The following is a 25344-nucleotide window of genomic DNA, read 5'->3' on the forward strand; positions in this document are numbered from 1 at the left end:
AAAAGGGTCATCTGTAGTGTGATGTGCCTCTCATGAAGGGAATGTTTGTCACTGAGACCATACTCACACAGCGACACACAGAGAATAAAGTAATACCACAGATACACAAGCATACACATGTGTGCATTTTAAGATGGCGCCGCAGACGGCAGCCTCTGGATTAGGCTCCGTAGTGCTTCTTCCCACAAGCCATCACTCTGATGAATAGCTGATTTCTGACTCACATTGTCAGGAACAATTCTTGTGCAATAATCCAGTAACTCTGCCTCTAATCAGCCACCTGTTTACTGCCTAACACTTTATTAATTTAACTTAATGATTTACTCACCATTCTCTATTTCAGTGCTGTTCATACTGTTATAGTCATATTGTAGATACTGTATACCAAATCCTCCTACCTCAAGTCATTACTCCTGCACAAAATACTTACACTTATTTATTCCAGCATCCTTTGCACTATGCTTCATTGCACTGTGTACATGTGTACATGTATGCATGTATATGTACCTGTATATCACATCCACCTCCGACATGTACATGCTCCTGCATCCTTTGCACTCTGCTCACCGCACTATTTGTCAATATGTCTATATTTTTTTTGTTCATAGTGTGTATATTTGTGTTGTCTACACTGAAGTCTGTGTATGATTTTATTTAATTTTTATTATTGTGATTTTGTATTTTTGTATGAGTAAGCACATTGTGAGCAATGTACAATCCAGAGTCAAATTCCTCGAATGTGTACACATACCTGGCAATAAAAGCTGATTCTTATACATGCACACGTGGTTAAATCTCTTCACAGAAAAATATGAGAAACCAACAGAGTGTCATAAACTCTTGCCAGTTCTTTCTCATGGAGCAGACCCCTCCTTCCTTCCTTCTCTCTTCCTCTCCTTCTTGCCCTCTGTGAACACAGTTGAGAGCTGATATGATGGCACTTTAAGCTCTAGCTCACTAGCTGGGTTGACATTCAGCAACATGTGCAAAGGTAGGGGTTTATAGCCATTGTGCACTTCAGTCCAGACAGCACCTCAACTACAAGCTGCTCCCAGATAGGGTCAGGTACATTATCTAATGTCACCTGTGCAGCATGCCCAACATGACCAGCTCTGTCTATTCTGGACACCATGTACATAATCCATGTACCAGCATAAGTCCACAGAGGAAAACCTTTCATTACATGCTTTTCAGTCCCATCATATATGTCTATCTAGAAAATAAATACATTGTACAGTTCCACACACTGCTCAGTATAACGACCATACTCACTTCTTGTGAGTATTTGCATCCTCATAAGACTTCCTGCATTAAGTCCCAAATTCTGGCTTTGACTATTAGATGAACAAATATTAATTGTTATATTTATAGTAATATTATAGTAATAAGCAGGATGAGGGCTATGGGAGTAGTATAACCAGTGGCACACACGACTATGGACTGAGCCTAGTTGTTTAAAACCCCAATCTCATTATTGCAAGTCCTGATACTAAGTAAATACACTGGCTGGAAGGGGATGTCAGGGATAGAGAGAAAGGGAGAGTGAAAGCAAGTTGAGGGCAACATGGAAGGCAGAGGGCTTGTCGAGTCTAAAGCTGCTGGTTTGTGTCTGTGATGACTAAAACAGACTTACAGTTTTTTGGCTAGGACTTCCATCATAAGCCACTAGCCAGTGCCAGTTGACATACTTAGTGGTTTTAAAAACAAAGTTTGAAATGAGAAATTAACCCATTCGCCTTTTCTGCTCGGGGGACACATTTTCAGAGCTGTCTTAGTTAGCCCCAGCTTTGTAACATTCATGATGGCTGGCTGATGGGTTAGATGACTACCATAACCGTTGTTTGACTGACAGCGTGCAGTGGTGTGACTCCCTGGCTAGCTAGCTGACCGGCTGGCTGGCTGCCTAACTGGGTGGCTGGTTGGTGTGCTGGCTGCTGTCTGGATAATAGCAGACAGTTTATGTTATTGTTGAGCTGTACTCGACACCCTGAGTGTGTTTAGACATGCCCTGTAAACTGTGCATAAGAGCATCCACTGCATATCGAGGCCCTCATCCAAACCCCCCCTAAAACAGGCAGAGATGGTGTCAGGGCTAGCGAGCTAACTAGAGAGGGAAGGGCGCTGAGGAAAAGGTTGGGAGTTCACAGCTGAGTTCAGATGCGCCATGCACTGCTTTGGGCTCCCAGCCAAGGCTGAGATTGGGATAAGCTCCTGATGGTTCCACTGTGAAATGGGATCAGAAGAGGGACATAGGGAGAGATGGAAAGGTGGAGGGAGGGCTTGGGGTGGTCGGGGGTTAACTGTATGAATAGGCCCGAGTTGGCGTTGAGATTTGAAACTGTTTAACAAGCTGGTGCTGGTATATGCTGCCGGGAGCGGAGCTGACTAAAGTTCAGCTATATAGAGAGGGAACATGCTTGGAGGAATTTCTCTTCACTCTAAAGTATAAAGATTGCTGGAATAGTGCAAGTTGATTAGATTCATAAAGAACCACATGACCTATGCCAAAGGAAATTATCTTTAAAGCATCAAAGTGAGGAATAAAAATGAACCAATTCGGACAAACCACATGATGATGCAACTTCCTGTCGTATAATTGATAAAAAAGAAGGGTTGCAAAGTCATATGTAGAATGACTGTGTAGTTTAGGTAAATATTGAAAATAAAAGTTTAGGCGTGGTAAGCCAAAGTGCCTGAGGGCTTATTCCACCGCAGATGCCAGAGTTTCCTAACTAAAAGCTGATCAAGCTAACCTTACTGTTACCTCAGTGTAAATGCTCTACAGTTGAGTGGGAGTGCCCTTATCCTCTCAGCAGGGGAGAGAAAGAAATAGAGGAAGAGAAAGGGGTATGGAGATAAAGAAAGAGTCTTTAGGAAAGCGAGGCTCTCCTGACTAATTTTGGAGGGGTGAATAGTACAAAGTTCGAATTTGTGCCAGAGCATGATTTGCAATAAAAGCATGTGCGCCACAGCAAATATTAACAAGAATTGGAGGCGAATTCCATAGTTAGGGATAGGGTTATAATTGGCTACTTAGAAACCACCCCTTTTAGATATGATATGTATGGTCAGTTAAAACAATCGCAATGAGTCAAAAGAATCTTTTTCTTTTTTTGAAGCAATCAAAATAACTGACTTTAAAAAATATTTAGAATGTAGCTAAATTCTACAATTATGACTGTTTGCAAGGTGTTTTTATAACACATCTATTGAACATAAACCTGCAAGACATTATATTTTTTATAATGTCTATATATATTTTAGACTCATTACCTATCTTTTGTGTGTGTTTCCATGAAGAGAGGAGTGTTTGCAAAATGTGGTCATGTATATGTGCGTGTACCGTATGCGTATGCTTCAACACCTCTGTGGGTGTCTACATTCTGGGAACTCATTACCAGGAAAATCAATGTATGACATTGGTTTATAGTGGATGGCTTCTCATGAACCTAAGACCTCATTCCGTGCTAAGCACAGACACTGAAACATATGAACACAGAAAAAAACAACACAAGTCAATACACAATTCAATCAATTCAGTTTATACAGAAAGCACAATCATCCTTGATGAGCATGATCAAATACAATTGAAAATGTGTAAAGGCTTTATTTGTATATGTCTGTGAGTATGCTTGTAGACAATATGAACAGATGTGTGTCTGTGATCTTGTGCAAGGCAGCATGTGCATTAGCTTGTATGTAAGCATGTTTGCGTGATTGTGTATTAGTCCAAGTATGCATTTTGTGCTTGGGGTGTCAGTGTAATGAATATGTGTGTGTGTGTGTGTGTGTGTGTGTGTGTATGTGTGTGTGTGTGTGTGTGTGTGTGTGTGTGTGTGTGTGTGTATGTGTTTGCGTGTGCGTTTATGTGTGAGTGTGTTTGCAGGCAGGCGTGTCTGATGAAGATATCAGAGTTAGCAGAGCTAGGGCAGGACTGGAATGTTGAGGAGGACTGGGGGGCTCAACAGGCAGAAAAGAGGATGCTGTCTGTCTAATCACACAGACACACACACATGAACATCCTCACACACACCCTCCCTTCTCTCTGTCATGGCCTCTGCTCCTACTGTATGTGTGGCACGCAGCATGCTTTAAAGCCAGAACTACGTGGCACACCACTCTCTGCCGGGGGAATTCTCTACCTCTACATCACTCTCTCCTCCTTTGCACATCTTTCTCTGCCTCACTTCTCCGCTCCCCCACTCTTTTCCCTAACTGTGACTCTATGGAAACCTGAAAGAACTTTTGCTTGCAAAGCCTTCCAGCAAAAGTGACTCTCTCGTGCTCTTGCTCCCTCTATTTCTCTTTCCCTCCCATAGCCAATGAGAAGAAGAGACGGCAACCCCATGCTCAAAAGTGATCAATTTTTAATTTCTCACCACTTTTTCATGTTGTGTCAGAGATAGATGTCAGCAAACAGGAGCCCTGGGGAGGCTAGAAGAAGGACGAAGAGGGGGTGGTAGCAGATGAGGGAAGTGCAGGTGTGGAGAACAAAGAAGTGCAGCGAATAACAGAAAGGGAAACTATTAAGAGAGCTGAAAAAATAGACCAATGTTTACAATCGCAGTGTGTAAACAAATAGGTTTTCTACATTATCATTGCTCAAATACAGGAATGCCTGTCTTTTACATGTGATCACTATCAAGCTCATATCCAGTATGTTATAAACATTTCTTCATGTATCTTTCAATGCATGAATTTCTTACATATTCTGAGATTTTGTTAAGGTGGTGGCTGTTGTGTTTGTGCCAGAAACTGGATGAGTGGCTTGCTGTTTTGCTCTTCCTGGTGATATGGGCAGTGAAAATGAGCAGAAAATCTAACTGTTCCATATCAAGGAATATTTTTACTGCTGCTAATGTGACTTAAATACCTTGTTCCACAGCTGAGTGGGCTAGCACCTGCTGCAAGCGGCAGCTAGCCTATTACAGCTCAGTACAGAGCTGCCGCTAATTTTCTGATTCAATTAGCATGCCTCAGAGCTTTCCAGTTTAATTGCAAACTACTTCACAGTTACCTCTCTGATTAATCGCTGCCCATCTGCGAGCCACTGGACGCAGAACTTAGTGGAACAAATTTGTGTATTCTTAAATATCAGCTGCACCACCCTGAGTTGTTGAACAGGCTTCTCTCTCAAATGGTTACTGAGTGGCCCCAATATCTGACCCTGATCCCATACGACTGTATATTTTGAAGACTCAAAGAGCACATCCCAGTGTTCTGCAAATGTTTTCATGATGTTAGAAAACATAGTGACTGGCTCCTGCTTCTCACAACCTACAGTTGACAGGTGGTTGAAGGCTGAGGGAGGACTGTATGTGTGTTTTGTGTGCATGCTTAAAACAGACAAAGCTATGGATGACATGTTATAGTGAATCCAGTGTATAATTCATACTTCTTAAACTGAAAGGCTAAAGTCAGAGAAAGGAAGCCTGCAAAGGCAGTCTCCTACTCAACTATAACATCATTCATTAATTTCATTGTTTTACTTTCATTACCAAATTCTGCTCCACATTAACTCAGACGTGAGACCATCCTAGCACAACAATATTCCTAATTCTGATATCGACTTAAGTTAGTCCCAGTCCTGTGGGCTTTCAACACACATGCATCGGGATTCCCAAGTTTATTTATATAGCCCAAAATCACCAAACTGCATCAAGGGGCTTTACAATCTGCACAGCATACAACTCCCTCTATCCTTAATTAATACCCTTTAATTCCAATAAGGAGAGCACAGGATGAAATAAAGGTTTCAGGTGATCAGACAGGTATGAAGGGGTGTGCCTATTTAGAATTTTATAAGTAATCACTGGGCAGCTGTGGCTCAGGAAGTATAGGTTGTCCACTTATCAGAAGGTGATTCAATCCTCTGCCTCTCCAGTCTGCAAGTTAAAGTGTCCTTGGGCAAGATATTGGGCAAGATATTCAACCCCAAAATGCTCCCGATGGCTGTGCCATAAGTTTCTGTTGAGCAGTTGGCACTTGCATAGCAGCCTCTGCCATCAATGCATGAATGTGTATGTGAGTGGGTGAATGCTGACTATGTGGTCGAAAGACAAGAAAGGTGCTGTATAAGTGCAGTCCATTTACAATTTACCATCAGAAGCACCTCAAAGTCTGATTTAACATGGATAGGGAGCAAGTGATTATAGGCTAAAATTGGCCAGAGACAAACTGATTTTCGAATCAGTCTAAGAGTATACAGTGGTGTATGGTGTCAAAAGTTGACACAAGTCACAAAATGCTGTTGAAGTTGATGGTCCAATGTGGCAAATGGTAAATACATCAGCAACAACATTATAAAGATAGGGTAGTATTTCTTATCCAAGTGATCTGACACCACAGATGTGACAGCAGAGACAGTTGGAGCAGAAACAAGACTGTTCTCACCAGAAAAACGACAATATAGGTCGTGTGTGCAGCATGTAAGTACAACACATATTTACATTTATTGTGGCAGCAACCTCTAGTGGTGTGCAACACTAGCAAAGGAGGAAGTGGGGTGACGTAGGATACACTGAACAAAATTAAAACGCATCACTTTTGTTTTTGCCCCGATTCATCATGAGCTGAACTCAAAGAAGACTTTCTCTTTGTACACAAAAGGCCTATTTCTCTCAAATATTCACAAATCTGTCAAAATCTGTGTTAGTGAGCACTTCTCCTTTGCCAAGATAATCCATCCACCTCACAGGTGTGGCATATCAAGATGCTGATCAGACAGCATGGATATTGCAGGTGTGCCTTAGGCTGGCCCCAATAAAAGGCCACTGTATTGGGAGGGTCCGGGGCGGTCTGGAAACCAAAACCATGCCAAACCATGACGTGACGTAGGTCACCTGACTTACATAATGTAGTTAATGGTCATATGTGTCATTTTTGAAGGCACGGACAATTGCCACCAGTAGGTGTGCTAATTTAGGAAACGCTCATATGTGTTCTATTGGGTGGCATGGATAGAACGACCTGTGTTGTCGTTTAGGTTGGAGGACTTGTTGAACCACTATCGTGTGTGTGAATCAAGTCAAGTGTTACCAGTAGAGTGAATAGGTTAGGTTAGGTAGTAACTATAAAGGCTAGGTGGTTTGTAGAGAACCACATTGTGGAATAATTGGAGTCTGTTGCAATGGACAAAGCCATTCATAGTTGATGCAGATGGTTTAAATAGAAATTAATAACAGACTAATAAATAGATCAAAAAAGTAGCCTGAGCAACATGGGTATTGGTATAGTCAGGTGGTGAAACTTTATTTAATGGTAAGTTTCTAAGCCATGTTTTGCATAAACCAATTATATCATATGCTGAAAAATCAAATAATTTATCAGTAAGGTTTTGGTAGTCAGTGATCTGATATTTATAAAACCCAATTAGAAGGGAGGAAGAGAGACAGAGCACGAGCTACGCTAGTGTTGTTATGAGTTGTGCGTGTGCCTCGTGGACCCTTGATAAACCACACCAAGAATGCAATTCTCGGCTGGCATGCACAAGACGGCACAAGACAGGTGAAAGGCAGGCAAGCAGAACAGAGAGAAAAGGGTCAACAATAAGCCTCAGTTTAGCTGTAAATATACAGTGTAAGTTACAGTGACACCTCACCTGCCATGATTAAATTATCAGTCAACTATAGTCAAGACCTGACAATTGAGCGAGCAGGCTAGGCTAGGCTCGGGGATAATTTAACAAGGTAGCAACAGGGGCTGCCCAATAACCCTAGAATCATTTTGTCTACTATGATACGGACTTATGAAGATAAAGAAGAGTGAAGAGATTAAAACAGACTCGAGACGGGAGAAAGAGTAGACAGCAGTTGTCGATCTCACAAAATTCCCATTGTACACTATCGTATTGAGGCAAAAGGCAGAGAACAACAATCAAGCACAAAACAATTGCAATGAAATCTCATTAGCACAGAAATCAAACACCACTAACTTTAACTCTGGACTAGCATGCTACTAACTATGTAGGGTTTAAAACCTCCCATCAAATCATTAATGCATCTCATTAGACTAATGTTTATTCTTAACAATTATGACATAAAACAAATATAAATATTATTTCCTGCAGTAAGGATAGTATTTGGTACACAGAACAAAAAATCATGAGGAAAAGTACAGACAAAGTAATTTACTTGCTGCTGCGTAATTAAAAAAAAAACTGATTGTTAAGAGTGCATGGGGGCTGCACAAGATGGAGAAAGTATGTGATGTATCATAAATGTATTGGACACTGACAAACAAGTGGTGTAGCAATAAGAAATGGATGTATATTGTTTTCCTGGCCCATTCAACAAGCTGCATGGACAGACTGAATAAATTGAGTTTACTAAAATCCAAAACAAATTTCAGACTTTAACCACAACTATTTAAGCTGTGATAACAAAAATACAATTTTCTAAAGTTCAAATATGAATAAAATTATGTCCTATTCTAATCCAGTCAAAATACTTAAAATACTTAATTATCCAAATAAAGTTGCTATAAATCTTTATTTGTACAATTCCTGACACCTTCTTGTTGGTGGATGTGTTCAAAATGTTCCTTAAAGCTTTAACAAAGCACAATAACATGAGCTCTAGTTTAATGAATCGCCACTGCTACAATATTGCAGCTCTTGAATTATTAAAAAAAAAAAATCATATCACAATAATGATAAAATCAAGAGTTGTCAACAGTGTTTCCACACAGAATAATACAGAGGGCTCAAATTTAAAATGTAATATTAAAAATACTGTCACCCTTTTCTCTGATATACCTATAATATACAACAACAATGCCTCTAACTGTTGCCTGTGTAATACATTCTCTACCTTGTCCTGGACCAAATACTGAAGACATTCACCTGCAGCCCTGGTAGCCCTCAGGCATTCTCAATGGACTGACTGTTGATAGCCTGATCTTTAATTTTTCCTAACCTCCCCCAACTGAAGGACTCAGGGTGGCTTAGTCTAGACCTGGAGGTCATAACCCTCCTCGAGACTCACCAGGAGACCCATCACCTCTCCGACCAAACCAGATCAATAGCTCTGTGTTGTCTGGGCCGTCGGCCAGTGTTTACTTGTGTTGACCTCTGGAGCTCATGAAGAGCAGCATAGGATAGATGGCAGCAGAAATAGAGTAAAGCACCATGGCAGAGACGATGGGGGCATACAGTGGACAAGCATCGGAGAGAAGAGCAGAGACACTGCCATCAAAGAAGAAAGGAGCATGGTTGGAGAGGAGAAGGGTAGAGAGAACATGAGGAGAGGGCAATAACGAGTGTTCAAGAGAAAGCAAGTACACTAATATCAAAGGAGTGGAACAGAGGTGAGCGGAGAGCTTTAACAATGAGAGGGAGGAGGAAGATGGTTAAAGAAGTGTAGCTTGGGTCAGAGGTAAGCCTGAGGTATCTCAGGTTATCATATCAGTCTAGTGTTAGCTAGAGACTGCCTGCTATCATAGCCGGGCATGTTGCTCCCAATCCCTCCCAATCCTCTTCTCTGTTCTCCAACCCAGCCCTGTTGACAAATCTAAAATCAAGGTCACAGCAGTGTTTACACAGCCTTTAGCCCAAATTACATCATCCAAACTCTGGCCCACTGGATGCATCACACTGTCACTGACAGTAAATGACCTGGCAGGCTGCCGTCCAGCTGAAAGAGGAGAAACAGAATGAGAGAGACAACGAGGGGGGTGGAGTCAGATAAAGAGGAAAAAGTCTGATAAAAAATGTGAAAAATAAATGGCACAAGAGCTTGGCATGTAGAGACGTATTAGGGTGTTCAACCCCCCCCACACACACACAAAAAATGTAATGTCTCCAAAACACACACACATAGCAGTATTGTCTTATTGTCTGAGGCAGTGTTTTCCCTTTATGAGTCTCCACACTAAACAACAAGGGAGCATAATGCATATTGTTGCTGGCTCCCAATAATGATGCATAACCCGGTGGCTGCACAGAAATATAATACCAATATGTCAGGTCTCTGATTTGGCCACAATTTGCATGGTTATAATAGCTTATCGACTGGCTCAAGGTTGAGCAGGGCCAGGCGGCTTCACTATAATGACTGGCCGTGTGCCTCCGACAGTTTATTTCAAGCTTCTGTGGCTCAGTCACCCGGCTCCCTATCTCGTCAATACCCAATCTTGATCACACTATCTGCATCCTGACAAAGTCTGCACAAACATTACTGCCCCCCAGCCCCCACCCCCATTGCCAACAAGCTCACCTCCACCTCATCCATCCCTTCCAACCCAGTGCTTTTCTTCCTTTAAATTATTCCTGCATCATACAAGCATTTCCCATGGAGATCAATACAGGTGCAATTCATTAGGCCTCCCAAAATCTGCTTGTCTGCAAGCATTTGCTTGTATAACAGCTATCGACCCTTCCCAGTTTGGCCCAGCGCCCACCGTGTTCAATGTCTGTGTAGCAGCACAACAGGCGAGGTCCAGAAGCAGAACCAAACTTTTTGAAATTAAAATTATGGATTTTGTATGAAACAAGGAAAAATAGGCTATGATACAACCTCTAAAAACAAGCATTTGTATTTTTAAAACAAATAAAATAACTTTTTCAAACGGGAAACAAACACCAGGTTTCCTGGGTGAAAGTCCGATCTCTGATCCATCCAACCATCCCGGGGTGAGACCGGGTTGAAGTTAGTAGAATATTTGAAATAACATGCAAAGCTGGTTAGTTTTTTAGAAGGAGATATAACAAAATTCTTAATTAAAAACATAATTAACAGAATAATAATGGGAAAGTCTAGTTGCAGAAGTATGAAATTTACAGGACATACTTTCAGATGATATACCTAAGTTTTCTATTCACAAAAAACCTTAAGAGGGTCATCACAGGGGAAGATGTGACGTCTCCCTGCTCTTTTTGTTAAAAATGTGCGTCTCACATTGGTTTCCCCGACAGTAGTGGTTGGCAAGAGACGGCCTGCGGGCCAAACAAATAAATAAATAAATAAATAAATACTTGCTGAAACAGATCATGACTGCAACAGTTACTCACATAATCACTTAAGTGATTGTGCCTACAAAATAAAAGCGCAATAAAGTTTTTTGCAGCTCTGCTTTGACATTCAAAAGAGTCTGTGGCTGCTTAACACACTTCTGAAAAAAAGCCTCAGGAAACGTGAGATTGGATTCCCTTGAATGAGAAGTGCAGGAATTTCCTCTGCCTGGAAACGCTGGGGAAATGAAGCGTCCATAGGCTGATGGATATGGATCAATCACACACTCGAGCACATTCTTTATTGTGAGCATATGAAACAGTCTCCTCATCCTTAATTTGTTGAAGAGGGAAAATAAATATGTTCGCCAAGGGGGGACCGAACTACAGATACTGCGAGATATTCAGTGCTTACTTCAACACATTAGTTTCTGACATATATCAAACCTGCGTAGTGACAATAACTTGGTTTCAACATTTCACTACCACATCAGAACATATAGCCGCATCCCCCCGAGCATACCCCGCTCTTGCTGTTGTAGAGCTGACCAGTATAAGCTTCGCCTGCGCTCACAGCTCCGCTGTGCCCCAGCGAGCATTCCCCGCCGTCGCTGCTGCAGAGCTCTGCTCACAGCTGTTCTGTAGTATATTTCTTAATTCTGAAGGTGGGTTCAAAGAGATGATACTGTAGTATACAACTACTCTACTGTAGTATACAGTATCAGGTAATGAAAACATGCGGACATACACTAAATTAAGAATTACAGAATCTAAATATTTTAAAATCATTTCATCTGAGAGAGGAAAAAGTAATTAAATTAAATTAGGAAAGTAGAGAGAAGAGGGATATGCAGAAGGGTTAAACAAGAGACTTGGATATGTGCAGAAGAAAGATGAAAGAAAAGAGATAGGCAGCAGTAAAGAAGTGAGGACAGAATAACTGCTGTAAGGCAGAGGTCTGTCTTCATAGAGTACTCTATGAGTTAGTCACTGGAAGTCCTTTCCTTTCCAACAGACAACAACACTTGACAATGTTATTGCTCCAACACTAACATTCTCTGAGTCTGTGTCAAGGGCACCACCTTGAGAGAAAGTACTCAAGTGCAGAGGAAAGGGGTCATACAACAAGAGAAACCATGCTCTTCCACTTCAAGATTTCAAGCGAATGTAGCTATTCATAAAATACAACAAATTGCCTCCTCATTTGTAAAACAACAACCACAAACTGTTGTTTGTTCTGCAAGAATCCCATTCTGTTGAAAATCTCCATCTAAATGTAATGAACAAAACATTTAAACCAAGATTAATAACAGCTCACAAACATATTGTTATTTTAAAGTTAAAATATAAATATAAAAGTGTTGGATCTTCATCTAGATTTTCAAAGTAATCTCATGACTACAGACATTACAGTGTTGTGTCTGTGAACTGATTTTTCACATACATATCAGTATCCTCATTAATAATCTATTTAAACATCACTTACCTTTTGGACCAAAGGTAAGTGATGGCACTCTACAGTGTCTCACAAAGAAAGCCCCCATTACCACTCACATGAGATCACAAAACAAATCTTTTCTTTTGTTGAACGCAACTCTCAGATATTTGTATTTGAAACAAATTAATGAGAAAATCCCACCTGTAGTGTTTTTTGAACATCAAAAACAGAGAATATTTTTTTTGTTTTGATCATGTAGAATGATAGGTTGCCCTGTATTTAAAAAACAAAGCCCCCAAAGCATCCCACTGGTTGTCTGATCACAAACCTATCCCATTGCTTTGACAAATCAATTCCGAAACATCTCTGTTTTGGATGTTATGAAGCCATTTCCAAAACACAAAGAAGGAGGAGGGGGCTAGAAGGAGAAGAAAGGGATAAATCAAAAAGGGGTGGTGGAAACAGGAAAGCAGTGGTCCTCTGTCGAGAGGTCAGAGTGAAGGCAGTGTGGCCATGCCCACTGTGGGCACTCAGCTGGAACTAAATGTGGACGCCGAGACGCCAACTATTGGAGCACTGCCAAGGACCTCTCACCCTGCAGCGCTTTCTCTCTCTCTTTTTTGCCCGAGACTCAACAATGAGTGGAAACTCGCTGCCTCCCGCCGCACAAACCCACTCCACATGCCCCCCAACTCCCCCACACTACACACCCCTTCCCCATTTCGCACTCCTTCAGTCATTCAGCTTAACATGTTCATTATGCAGGGACGGTAGGACAGAAGAAGATCACTGAAGGAGGTGAAAGTGAATAGCTGAGGGGTTAACTTTAGAACTCTGACAGCGATGTCACCCAAAATATTACACTCATTTATATTTCAACACCCCTCTCGGTGTTTGGGTGGTTATGGGCATGTGTGTTTGTGCAGGACCACCCTCTCTGGGATATGTGGGAGAGACAATGGGTCCAGTGAGCCAGTCCAAACAGCTGTGAGTGAGCTGGGTGTCATACCACCTACACACACACGCACGCACGCACACACGCACACACACACACCATCTGTGAACACCAACACATGACAGAGCAAATAGGATTACAGTATGGAGGAAGACAAGGAGGATGATCCAAACACCATAATATCATTTCCAAGAAGAGACAGGATGGGGCAGGGCATGGGGCAGGCTGGGGTGACGGGTTTACCAGGGGGTGGGGCAAGGGCTTAGCTGGTCAGAGGTCAGACCTACAGTGCAGCGATCTAATGGCTGTCTGGTTTGTGCACCAAAGCTTAGCTCATGTTTTCCAAAAACAAGATAGAGAAACTAGGCCAGGATTGAAGAGATGAAAAACACCACAAATAGCACACCGGATAAATGAAATGCACCAAAGTTCACATAGTTCAAACCTTTTTTTTTGCGGTAGACCCTTGTTTATTTTAACTCCTCAGAGACTTAAGTTATTCAGAGTCAAGTATTTGATATATAAGAAGACATAGTAATCCCTGATTATAATTTATAAAACATAAAACATACAAGCATGTGTATTGTGTATTCTAATTTATAGTTTATATGGATCAAAATTGCTTATGTTGTAAGAACAAATAAACTCTAGTCTATATGAGGTTTAATTCTAAGACTTAAGTCTGTGTTTATGTCTACAAAGGGTTGGTGGCAATTTTAGATGGTTGGTAAGCTCTTAGCTCCCTTTGTGTAAAGGTTACAGGCCAACATCGGACATAAACCTTATAACATGGTCAACATAAGTACTGAGTGTCAGCTGCGATTAGACAGTCAGGTTCAATCCTTGGTGTACCCTGTCATTCGAAAGAAACATTTTCATATAACTTCATTATCATGTGATTTGTCAACTAATATTCAATGTATTAAAACAGATTATGGTTGCGTTAGAGGATTAGAGGGCTTTTAAGGAACCAGAAATGAATGCACAGTGACCCCAGACCCATCCATACACACACACACACACACACACACACACACACACATATTTGTACAGAAAATTCACACCAACCTTGCCATATATGAAAGAGATTATAATGTGATTTCCAGAATTGTAGTACAAAACAATCAATTTCTCACTCATTCATTCATTCATCAACAGAGCATTCATTTCTCTGTTGATTGGTTCTAGGGCCTGCCTGAGCGACAGAAAAAGGTTGATCTTGGGGCCAGAGCAGGGCAGGAATGCCAAGCATGGGTTTAAGCTGTAAGGTAAGATCTATGTCAGAAGCCTCATCGTGTGTAAAACTAAATCTCTGGGCCGAGTTGAGCAGGTCTTGAGTAGGAACTGACACAATCTAACATGAACACATCCAGCGTGGTCCACAGGAGCCAGCCTGACATGTGACTGACTGCGACACCTGAAGGTGAAAGGTCAATACAGATTTCAGCAAATCTGAGCAGGCACAGCATGAGCTTATATTCAGGGAGGGAAGGGGGCATGGCTTGGCCTCCAACCCTTACCCGCTAAGACCCTTGAAGTTTTTTACCATGACCTAGACTTGACTCCTTCATCTGGGATGTTAGCTATACTAATTACTGCCTGATAGCCGCCTGGTGCCAAACGCAATTCACTTCCCCTGATTCTCCTCGACTCTGCTCCAACAGCTGGTGCCAACCTTACTTAGCGCTCATGAAGTGTTTCAGACACAAAGTGCAAGCCCCAACCTTTCTTCTGAATTTTGTTTTCTGTTGTTCGAAGGGCAGGGGTTGGGGGCAAAGGCGAGCTGCACTATGTAACATCAGAAGGTCAGCAGACATGCACTCTGAAAGAAAAAAGAATTTCATAAGCCAAACAAAAGGGGATTAAAATGGCGCCAAAGACAGTTCCGGAATATGCACGTCAGAATACTGACGCCACCCATTTGCATCTCAAGGGTAGATATAAGACAAACGGTCTGCTCTGTGGCTGGGGATTCTATTATGTTATAAACGAGGGACAAGTGGTGTTGGCCGTGGTTGGAAAGAAGGCCAGAGCCACACAGTGGTCAGGTGACTTAGGCTCAATGATGGGGAAGGGGACCCTCCCAATAGAGTCAGGAGGTCCAATTTATTTTCTCTATGCCCCAAGGCCCCCTGTCAACCTTCTGGCGCCCTCCAGTACCTGATCTGCATGTCTACCACTTGGCCTTAGACCCCTTTCTGTACCCTCTGGGCCACTCCCACATCTCACTGCAACAGCTAGTCATATCTGGGAAGCCAGAGCAGGTCCAAATCAATGTGAGCTTGTCTGTGATTATCAGCATGTGGGTGTATATGTGTGGTGTGTGAGTGTGTCTTTGAGGGTGTATCACTAAGTGTGTCTACATGTGTAGGGCTATCTCTGAGCATGTTTGTGTGCATTTGAATCTGTAAGCATACATGCTGTTTGTGTGTGTGTGTGTGTGTGTGTGTGTGTGTGTGTGTGGACAAGTGGCCTGTCTATATTGATTAGATAGGAGGTGAGCCCTGCAGTAGGCGGACATATTGGCTGACCAGCACACAGATGCAGAGGCAGGGGGTGTTTTTCCGCTGGCTCTGTAGTTTAGCCCCGAGAGGCTCACAGAGGTGATAACCAGTCTGTCTCTAGGTCACCAAGATAACATGCCTATACACACAGCATTCTTCTTGGGAGAATATACACACAAGTGTAGGTGAGTATCTGTAAGTGCAGGAATGCAAGCACACATATCTTCACCCAAGTATAAAGGCTCACACAACAAAACCACACTTGTTAACATGACCTGTCACAGATGACACAGTTAGCGGGCCTCAGGGAAATTAACCCGAGTTTTAGACTGAAGGGATGGACAGAAAGTGACTAAAAAGATATAAACAGAAATTATATGATAAAAGCAGTGGACAAAGCCCAAACACCACAATCTCATGATATAGTTAGAATATGCACAGTACATGCCAAGATCCCAAAATAGGTTTCCTTGGTTTGAAACATGTCAGTCATCTCAAATGAGACACCACTTAGGAGAATGGAGAGCAAGACAAGTGAGACTAACATAAATGGAGATTAGACCATTTAAAAACCAAAGCAAATGTTTACAAAGGGTTTGGTTTGGTGGTAAAACAAACCCACTTAGTTGCACACTGAGGAAAACATTCTACACTGGACCTTATGACACATTTATCACTGTGTTGGTCCAGGTCAGTGCCAGACCATTTTCAGAAATAAAATGTCAGCTGACACACAGGTCAAAGGTCACCTGGTGCTGCCCAGAGTAGTGACAGGCCAGCAACAGTCGGAGGATGCCGGTGGATAAACAAGAGAAGCAGGAAGTGAGGGCTGAGGATTAGAAGCCATGGCATCAGTGAGGGATCAGTGTAGCCTATTTCATTACTCCCAGGCACACTAAGCAAAACAACACTCCAAGCACTTTATAATTACTGCTTCCTAGGCTACAAACAAGCTCTGTTTATTACCCCTTTTACTCCTTGGTGCTTTCACTGGAAAAAAATCATCCTCTAATTGTCACATTTCTCTAACACTAGCGTGAATCGCTTTCACAGGCGGTTTGTCTCCTGTCCTGGAGATGGCTGGTTAATAAAGTTTTTATCTGTCAACATGGAGCACAGGGGAGGATCCAAGGTCACTGCTGCATATTCAAAATCTGGCTGGTTGTTGAATCTACCATCACTTTTGTTTACATAATTATATAAATAAAATGTAATTTTCTTTTCTCAGCAAAAAAGACAAACATTTTAATTTGAGGCTGATTATGACTCAAGGACTTTCAAGGATGATTTTTTCCCCTTAATTTTCTAATGATGTCTTTGCCATTATGTGCATTCCAAATATATTCTCACAGCTTCCATGTTTGTTCTTTTTTATTTCATAAAAATCATATTAAATGTGCATTTAATTATAACCTAATTGTGCAGAAGAGAGGGGGTAAAACTGCTGCCACAGTATATCAAAACAATTTAGCTAAGCAGGAGTGGTGGGTTTAAACTAATAGAAGAAACATCCAAACCCCTCGCTCTTACACACTTACAGCGTACACTCACGAACGCGTTGACAGTAAACTGAGTGGCTTTTGCAGATGTTCGATCTCAGCACGAGTTCTTCAATCCACTAGCTGGGCATACAATGTATGTGTGTTTGTGTGTATTAATTAACAGCTAAACCTTATGAACTGGCTTCATGAACCCATAACAATGACAGTCTACATTTAAATATAAATGTTTAACAAGCCCAACAGAGATCAGTATAACAACAAAACCATCTTACTTGCACCTATTTACAGTTAATAAACACTTCTGGGAGCCACAATCATAAAATCTAATTAAAAGTGAGGAGCAACTAAATGTTGTTTGTGCCACAATATAATTACCATGTCTGTATTGAGTAATTTACAAATTGTTCACAACTATTGATAAATTAAGATGAGATGGCACCTAAACTCCAAATGACCAGTTTGAAGGGCATACAAAACCAAACTTATTAGTTGGTCTAATGTTAAAAATCAAAAAAGTTCATCTTTATCATATAACAAAAATGAACACGCTGAAAATACATATATATATATAACTGCAAAGAAATGACATCCATCAGTATTGGCAGGTTTGGTAAATGATATGGTCCTATTTATGTTCTTAATCTTGAATAAAAATAAGCAATTTTTTGGGTAGCATAAACTTATTTATGGTGACACCCTCATATGATTACTCAATAGATTAACCTCTCCATGCTGTAATCTACTTTATCCCATCAACTAAGTTCACTTAGTGGCAGCAGCTGTGAGGAATACTACATTTACTGTCAAATGTTTTACAATATCTTGACTAAAATAACATTATGTATTTCAGAAGTAATGTATGCATCAGTTAATGGAAATTAAATCTTTTTTTTTTAAACTCCAGCAATGAGGCAAACACAGCGCTATTAAGGTGTGAGGTTTTCCTATTTTGCTTGGTTATCCTTTCATCTTCTCACAGACAGGGTCAATGCCAATAACGATTATAAGTATCATTAGAGGGTTGTTGCTACATGGATAACATCATAGCAACACTTGGTGGGTGGCAACTTCTGCCTTGTTAATGAGGGCATGATGATACTGGAAGAAGGATTATTGCTACAAGTTATAATGCTAGCAGTGGTCAGAATTGTCTGTGCCTTACTGGGGCTTATTGGATTAATTCCTGGAAATGCACCTAAAACCAGTCCATAGACACAAGAACCTTGCATGTTAATATAGTATTTCTGGATTTTAAGCCAAACCACCACCTGCATCTGGGACAAGTAATTAAAATACTGTTCAGTCAGTGATGATCAGGAACACTGGCCACCATTTTTCATCCTCATCTTTGCACTTGATCCTGTTGATGATGCAGCCATCAAATGTGGTATATACATGGTTTGTGGTTCTAAGTGGTTTGCCACATGTCGAGGTCAGGGGTAAAGGCTGGGCGGATTAGAGCCTATATTGAGTCAATGAGAAGAGGCCATATGGGCAAATGAGATCCATGTCTGTGAAGCACTAATCTGGGGATGCCCTCTGAGTGACCAGGGATGGACACCATCCATAGCAGTTCAGAGGCTTGGGGATTCGAAAGCCGCCTGTGGCCTGCTCTAATGTACCCAGTATATTAGCTCCCCCATCTGACCCTACATACTCAGAGGGGAAAAGAGCCTGGCTATGAACATGAAAGAAGATTAAAAACATTATTAGAGTAAAGAAATACAGTACACTCTGCAATACACAATGTCAGTGAGTAATATGAAGAAATGGTCGCAATGTTTACTATATGTTTAGTAACATTTGTTTCTCAAATGATTCAACAATTCTCCCTGTTGTCTGAATCTTACTACTAAAATAATGTCCTTTAAAATCTGTCCTCATGAGTGTGATTCAAGTCAAATCATTACAATATAATGACATACAAACTGTACATTGTACATACAAATGTGTTTAAAGTGAAAGAACTTCTATAGAAAGAAATATATAGTTATTAGCAATCTGCTGATAAAATACTTGTCTGCCCCATAGCAAGTAAAAGGGAAAAAAATTAAATAAATAATTAAAACAGTAGGAGGTAAGGCAAGAGAAAAAATAAAAGTGGAGATAAAACAAGAAGGAGGGGGGGTATTTATTAGAGATACTGTCCCAGTGATTGGCTGCAAGGCGGGTAGCAGAAGGACAAATGGACAAATCTGAGGAGCTAATAAGAGTGAATACGGAACAGCCCTCATGGGCAAATCTGGCACTAAGATGATAATGAGATTATAAAACCCCACTATATTGCAGCAAATTGTATAAGTGTTTCATTGAACCTTGTTGAACTTTCATTTATGCATGCCAGGCTTTCCCTTTTTGTCTCTCCCCTTTCTTCTTTTTCCTGGGATGATGGGTAGAGTTTTAGAGAGGAGGAGAGGATAAAATACCTCCTGGATAGAGTTTACCTAGTGCAGAGGTGAAGTGAAGACCACAGACTGGGCTTTCCAGACTCGCTTCTAGTTAGCATAATCACAATAGGCTAAACTATTAAAGCAATAGTGTTCTGCATATGAGACGTGATTATAAATCACAGTTCATATCTTGTAAAGATCCTTCATACATGCATACAACACAAACATATATATTTATAAAATGTCTAACCCAGTAGTAAATATAACTGAAAGCCTAAAGTACTGTATTTTGTTTTTGTTTTGCCCAAGCTTTGATATTTTCAAACAATAACATGTAAAACATGGCCCAAATGACAGCTCCAAAAAGACTTCCATATGTCTATATTTGAACAACAGTTAACCAAGTTGAAAGGAGGAGAGCAACATAAAAAAATATATTTAAAAAATTTAAAAGCTGGAAAAACATCAACATTAATTCACTTGCTTACCCACAAGTCCCCTTAAAATTTCTTTATTAAAAAAGTAAAGAGAAAAATTAAAAGGATTTCTAGTAAAGGTGTTCAGACTTTTATTTTCTGTAAAAGACCATAGTGTTTTTCACACTAACTCATCAAGTCATAGATCATGAAAATTTGTTAATGTAATGAACTGCCTGTGACATATCATACCACTAAGGATAATTTCAATTGCTTTTGTCCAAATAATGTCATTGTTGTCACGTATAATTTATTTTGCTGTTGAAAATTAGATGCAGTGTATCTTTGTATACTACCACAGATACTGCTAATAATAAAACTTATCTTCACATAACTCAAATGAGTTGTAAAGATAACCTAATGCAACACTCAATATTTCAAGAACCTCACCTTAAGAATTATATAGTGTTTAATTTGACAAGCTTGTACAATTATTAGCTTGGCATATTGATCAACTTCATTTCCTCCTGTTTGACAGGTAAGATAAATAATAGGCAAAGCCCTTGTCTTGGAACTGTTGAAAGGGCTTGTCTATTGACTTTGTCGGCATATCTTTGTTCCTGATCTGGGTGAAGATCCATGTCCGACAGAAAGCAAAGTGCTGGTGTAGATCAATATAACACGGACAGTCCAGAATTTAATCAAATAATTGAGTCAAAGTGGTAAAGTCTTTGATTCAAAGGAAATGTCCCTGAGAACCACAACCTACATGACTGAACAGATTGCCCTGTCACCATGGAAAAATACAATGAACGAATGGGATTTCGCAGAGGAATCCATCAAGGTTGGTTCAGATGTTTAATGATGATGGTTGCCACAAAAGTTCCTAACGTAAGAATACATTCACATCTGTTTATTTTCTTTGTGGTTGTTATCCCCAGTGCTTCAAAGACGGTTTTGAAGTAGACCAGTTGAGGCAAGTTTAACAGGCCCGTGTCTATACACTCAAACAAAAATTGAAGTTACAAACATACAATGATTTTTGGCATACAGGTGCTGGTCATATAATTATAATATCATCAAAAAGTTGATTTATTTCAGTAATTCCATTCAAAAAGTGAAAATTGGATATTATATTCATTCATTACACACAGACTGATATATTTCAAATGTTTATTTCATTTAATTGTGATGATTAAAACGGACAACTAATGAAAATCCCAAATTCAGTATCTCCGAAAATTAGAATATTACTTAAGACCAATACAAAAAAAGGATTTTTAGAAATGCTGGCCAACTGAAAAGTATGAACATGAAAAGTATGAGCATGTACAGCACTCAATACTTAGTTGGGGCTCCTTTTGCCTGAATTACTGCAGCAATGCGGCGTGGCATGGAGTCGATCAGTCTGTGGCACTGCTCAGGTGTTATGAGAGCCCAGGTTGCTCTGATAGTGGCCTTCAGCTCTTCTGCATTGTTGGGTCTGGCATATCGCATCTTCCTCTTCACAATACCCCATAGATTTTCTATAGGGTTAAGGTCAGGCGAGTTTGCTGGCCAACTAAGAACAGGGATACCATGGTCCTTAAACCAGGTACTGGTAGCTTTGGCACTGTGTGCAGGTGCCAAGTCCTGTTGGAAAATGAAATCTACATCTCAATAAAGTTGGTCAGCAGCAGCAAGCATGAAGTGCTCTAAAACTTCCTGGTAGACGGCTGCGTTGACCTTGGACCTCAGAAAACACAGTGGACCAACACCAGCAGATGACATGGCACCCTAAACCATCACTGACTGTGGAAACTTTACACTGGACTTCAAGCAACGTGGATTCTGCGTCTCTCCTCTCTTCCTCCAGACTCTGGGACCTTCATTTCCAAAGGAAATGCAAAATTTACTTTCATCAGAGAACATAACTTTGGACCACTCAGCAGCAGTCCAGTCCTTTTTGTCTTTAGCCCAGGCGAGACGCTTCTGATGCTGTGTCTTGTTCAAGAGTGGCTTGACACAAGAAATGCGACAGCTGAAACCCATGTCTTGCATACGTCTGTGCGTGGTGGTTCTTGAAGCACTGACTCCAGCTGCAGTCCACTCTTTGTGAATCTCCCCCATTTTTGAATGGGTTTTGTTTCACAATCCTCTCCAGGGTGCGGTTATCCCTATTGCTTGTACACTTTTTTCTACCACATCTTTTCCTTCCCTTCGCCTCTCTATTAATGTGCTTGGACACAGAGCTCTTTGAACAGCCACCTCTTTAGCAATGACCTTTTGTGTCTTGCCCTCCTTGTGCAAGGTGTCAATGGTTGTCTTTTGGACAGCTGTCAAGTCAGCAGTCTTCCCCATGATTGTGTAGCCTACAGAACTAGACTGAGAGACCATTTAAAGGCCTTTGCAGGTGTTTTGAGTTAATTAGCTGATTAGACTGTGGCACCAGGTGTCTTCAATATTGAACCTTTTCACAATATTCTAATTTTCTGAGATGCTGATTTTGGGGTTTTCATTAGTTGTCAGTTATAATCATCAAAATTAAAAGGAATAAACACTTGAAATATATCAGTCTGTGTGGAATGAATGCATACATTATACAAGTTTCACTTTTTGAATGGAACAACTTAAATAAATCAACTTTTTGATGATATTCTAATTATATGACCAGCACCTGTATTTTAGTAAAAATACCAAAAGGAGGTTGTTTCGTATATGATTCTAATCAAATACAAGGAAGGAAGGAGAGGTGAGTAGTTTGTTATGATGATGATGATACTCTTTTTCCTTTCTTCATTTACTATCCTGTGAACAAAAGCTAACAAGATGGCATGGTATGATGATCCAAAGTTGGGGAGCAGAAAAGTAGAGCGAGCCTCCATGATGTTCAGCCAGTCAAAGGATATACCACTATCAAATACAAAGACGTCATGGACAAGGCATCAGACCATCATTCATGGGCACAAAACAAAGAAAACCTGTTAATGCAAGATGCAGAGAAAACCCAATATTTCTGTCTTGGCCAAAAACCATTTCAGATAATCACCTCACCAAAAATTAAATGTTTTTGAATCCATATTCCTTTCAAGAAGTTTTTATATCAAGCTTCAGCTTCAATGTCATTCTTCATTTATGCTGAAGTGTTGTGTCTAAATGTATTTCAACATTAATAAAGATTCACACATCTTTAATCAGAGAGGAACCTTTAAGTTGACAAAGTGATTTTTCCTTCCTTCCAGCTGTCTTGACCTAAAACTTCTTCATCTACACCTGCAACCTTTCAATGACTCCATATCAGATATCAGAAAATCCATACAAATAAAAACAAAAGTAAATGAAAACAAGAGCTAAGAGGGAAGATATTCTGAATAGTCAATATTCTCCTTTCATATCCTCTGTTTATCTCGTACACCAGACTCTTGATAATAAGCCAAGGTACCACTCGCCAAGGCAGCTGTGAGTTAAATATATTGCAATGCAAATTTTCCATAAAATAGTCTGGCTCACAGTTCCATTTCACAGGTGCTTTGCATATAAAAAATCTTATATGTTTGCCCATTCATGATCCCAGCATTCGATACCCTGACACGCATGTGTGTGCCAAGAAGTGGACCACCAAAAGATGAGTGGCCACAATATTCAGACATCATGAACCACATTTAGGCATGTCAGTAACATGCCATGAATTTTCCAAACCTACGTTTTAATGTCTGTAAAAGAAACATCAACACAAACTTTGCAGTTTGTGTTGATGTTCTAAACAAACCGCAAAGTTTGTGTTGATGGCTTTTTAATTGTAAACATATTCGTTAGCCTGTCAAACAAGGTTTCATTCCTTTAAGCAAGTTTACAGACTATTATCCATAGACAAACAGGTCTCACTGTCTAACTGAAACCTTCAGTTTGACATTTCCAGTTTTTGTTATTTTGAAAACTGTTCACGTTGTTCTAACATTTCAACTAACAACTGTCACTTTTCTGGTGTCTTCAAATCAGGGTATCTGTAGAATAGAATATGAAATAAAAACACCTTTACCTTAACACCTTTTTTTCTTTTTTACCAGGATCAAGAAACTTTGTTTTGTTCTTGCTGAAAAAGACTTTTGCAGAAGATTTAGTTCCCCAAGTAATGTCATGGCATAAAGCTTCTGCAACTCAACATTCAGATACTAAATCATAAATCACACAGCTCCATAAGATGGAAAAAATGAATAGATGAACACTTTCCTTCTCCTTTTCAATTCTGTGCCTTCAATATGACCCCATCACTGCTGACTTTAGTTTGAGGGTGGCACGGTCCAATCGGCCAATCGCCATCCAGTGAAGTGTTGTTTGAGATTTACACAGGCACTAAAGAAAAATAGTCAAAGACTGTCATTGTTTGATGGTTGGGTTGGGTCAAAAGGGAAATATTATGAACATTTAAACATTATAAAGAGAACTCCTGAATCACTGCTAAACTATAAGAAATCAATTATAAGTTGGTAATCTGATCATCTATCGTAGTTTATGATATCTTAAGTATAATCACAAATCAAACCAAATTGCTAGTCTGTCCCACAAATCAGCAATTTATTACTGGTTTCTGACAGACAAACCAATCCCTGACATCAAGAGTCCTTGTTGTCAGCATTTTCCACACCATTACGATATGGTCTGTCACAAATGTGACCCAGACAATAGCCTGATCCAACCTCAGTACATCCAGGTCAGAGGTTAGGGTCCGGTTCACCAGAGTTTACTTGTCTATTTCCTGCAACACTAGCACAACGTGGGCCGGTCAGGCTAAGAAAACAGTGAAAAACATATGTGAAAACACAGACACAAACACATACATATTTTCATGCGATCGTCCAACAAGGCAGCGGACTTCCACCTTACCAAGCTGAAATAACAGTGGTTGGAAGGGGTGAGGTTAATTTGAGTGGGCCTGAGTTTCCTCTTAAAGAGTTAAATCACACTAACATTAGTCAGACGTGTGTGTGTGTGTGGTGAAGAAGTGCAGACAGCTAGAGGTGTTTCACGGTCAGCAGTGTGTGGATCAGGGAGGTGAGGGTTACAGTCAAGTCAAACCTACAGCAGGACAGCGCAATAAGAGCATGACATTGTGTGTGTGTGTGTGTGTGTGTGTGTGTGTGTGTGTGTATGCTCTGAATCAGGCTGTCTGCTTTTATTCTCAGGCACTCTTTTGTGTCTCTGTGGTATCTCG

At 40.4% G+C, this 25344-nt stretch overlaps 1 protein-coding gene and 1 long non-coding RNA gene across 3 annotated transcripts in view; one reads left to right on the forward strand and one right to left on the reverse strand.

Annotated features, from left to right (window-relative positions):
- Positions 1–14946, forward strand: part of LOC119891277 — a 28792-nt gene extending 13846 nt beyond the window's left edge. Inside the window, exons 2-3 of the long non-coding RNA XR_005442418.1 lie at positions 13313–13373; positions 14530–14946. This is a non-coding gene — a long non-coding RNA (uncharacterized LOC119891277). The remainder of the gene's footprint in view (positions 1–13312; positions 13374–14529) is intronic.
- fam172a (family with sequence similarity 172 member A) overlaps positions 1–25344 on the reverse strand; it is a 155641-nt gene that overhangs the window by 22814 nt on the left and 107483 nt on the right. The gene's annotated exons all lie outside the window — the stretch shown is intronic.

The sequence above is a fragment of the Micropterus salmoides genome, unplaced genomic scaffold (assembly GCF_014851395.1).
Source record: "Micropterus salmoides isolate LMB-PRFRI ecotype aquatic unplaced genomic scaffold, ASM1485139v1 Ms_hic_scaffold_7, whole genome shotgun sequence".
NCBI classification, from domain to species: Eukaryota; Metazoa; Chordata; class Actinopteri; order Centrarchiformes; family Centrarchidae; genus Micropterus; species Micropterus salmoides.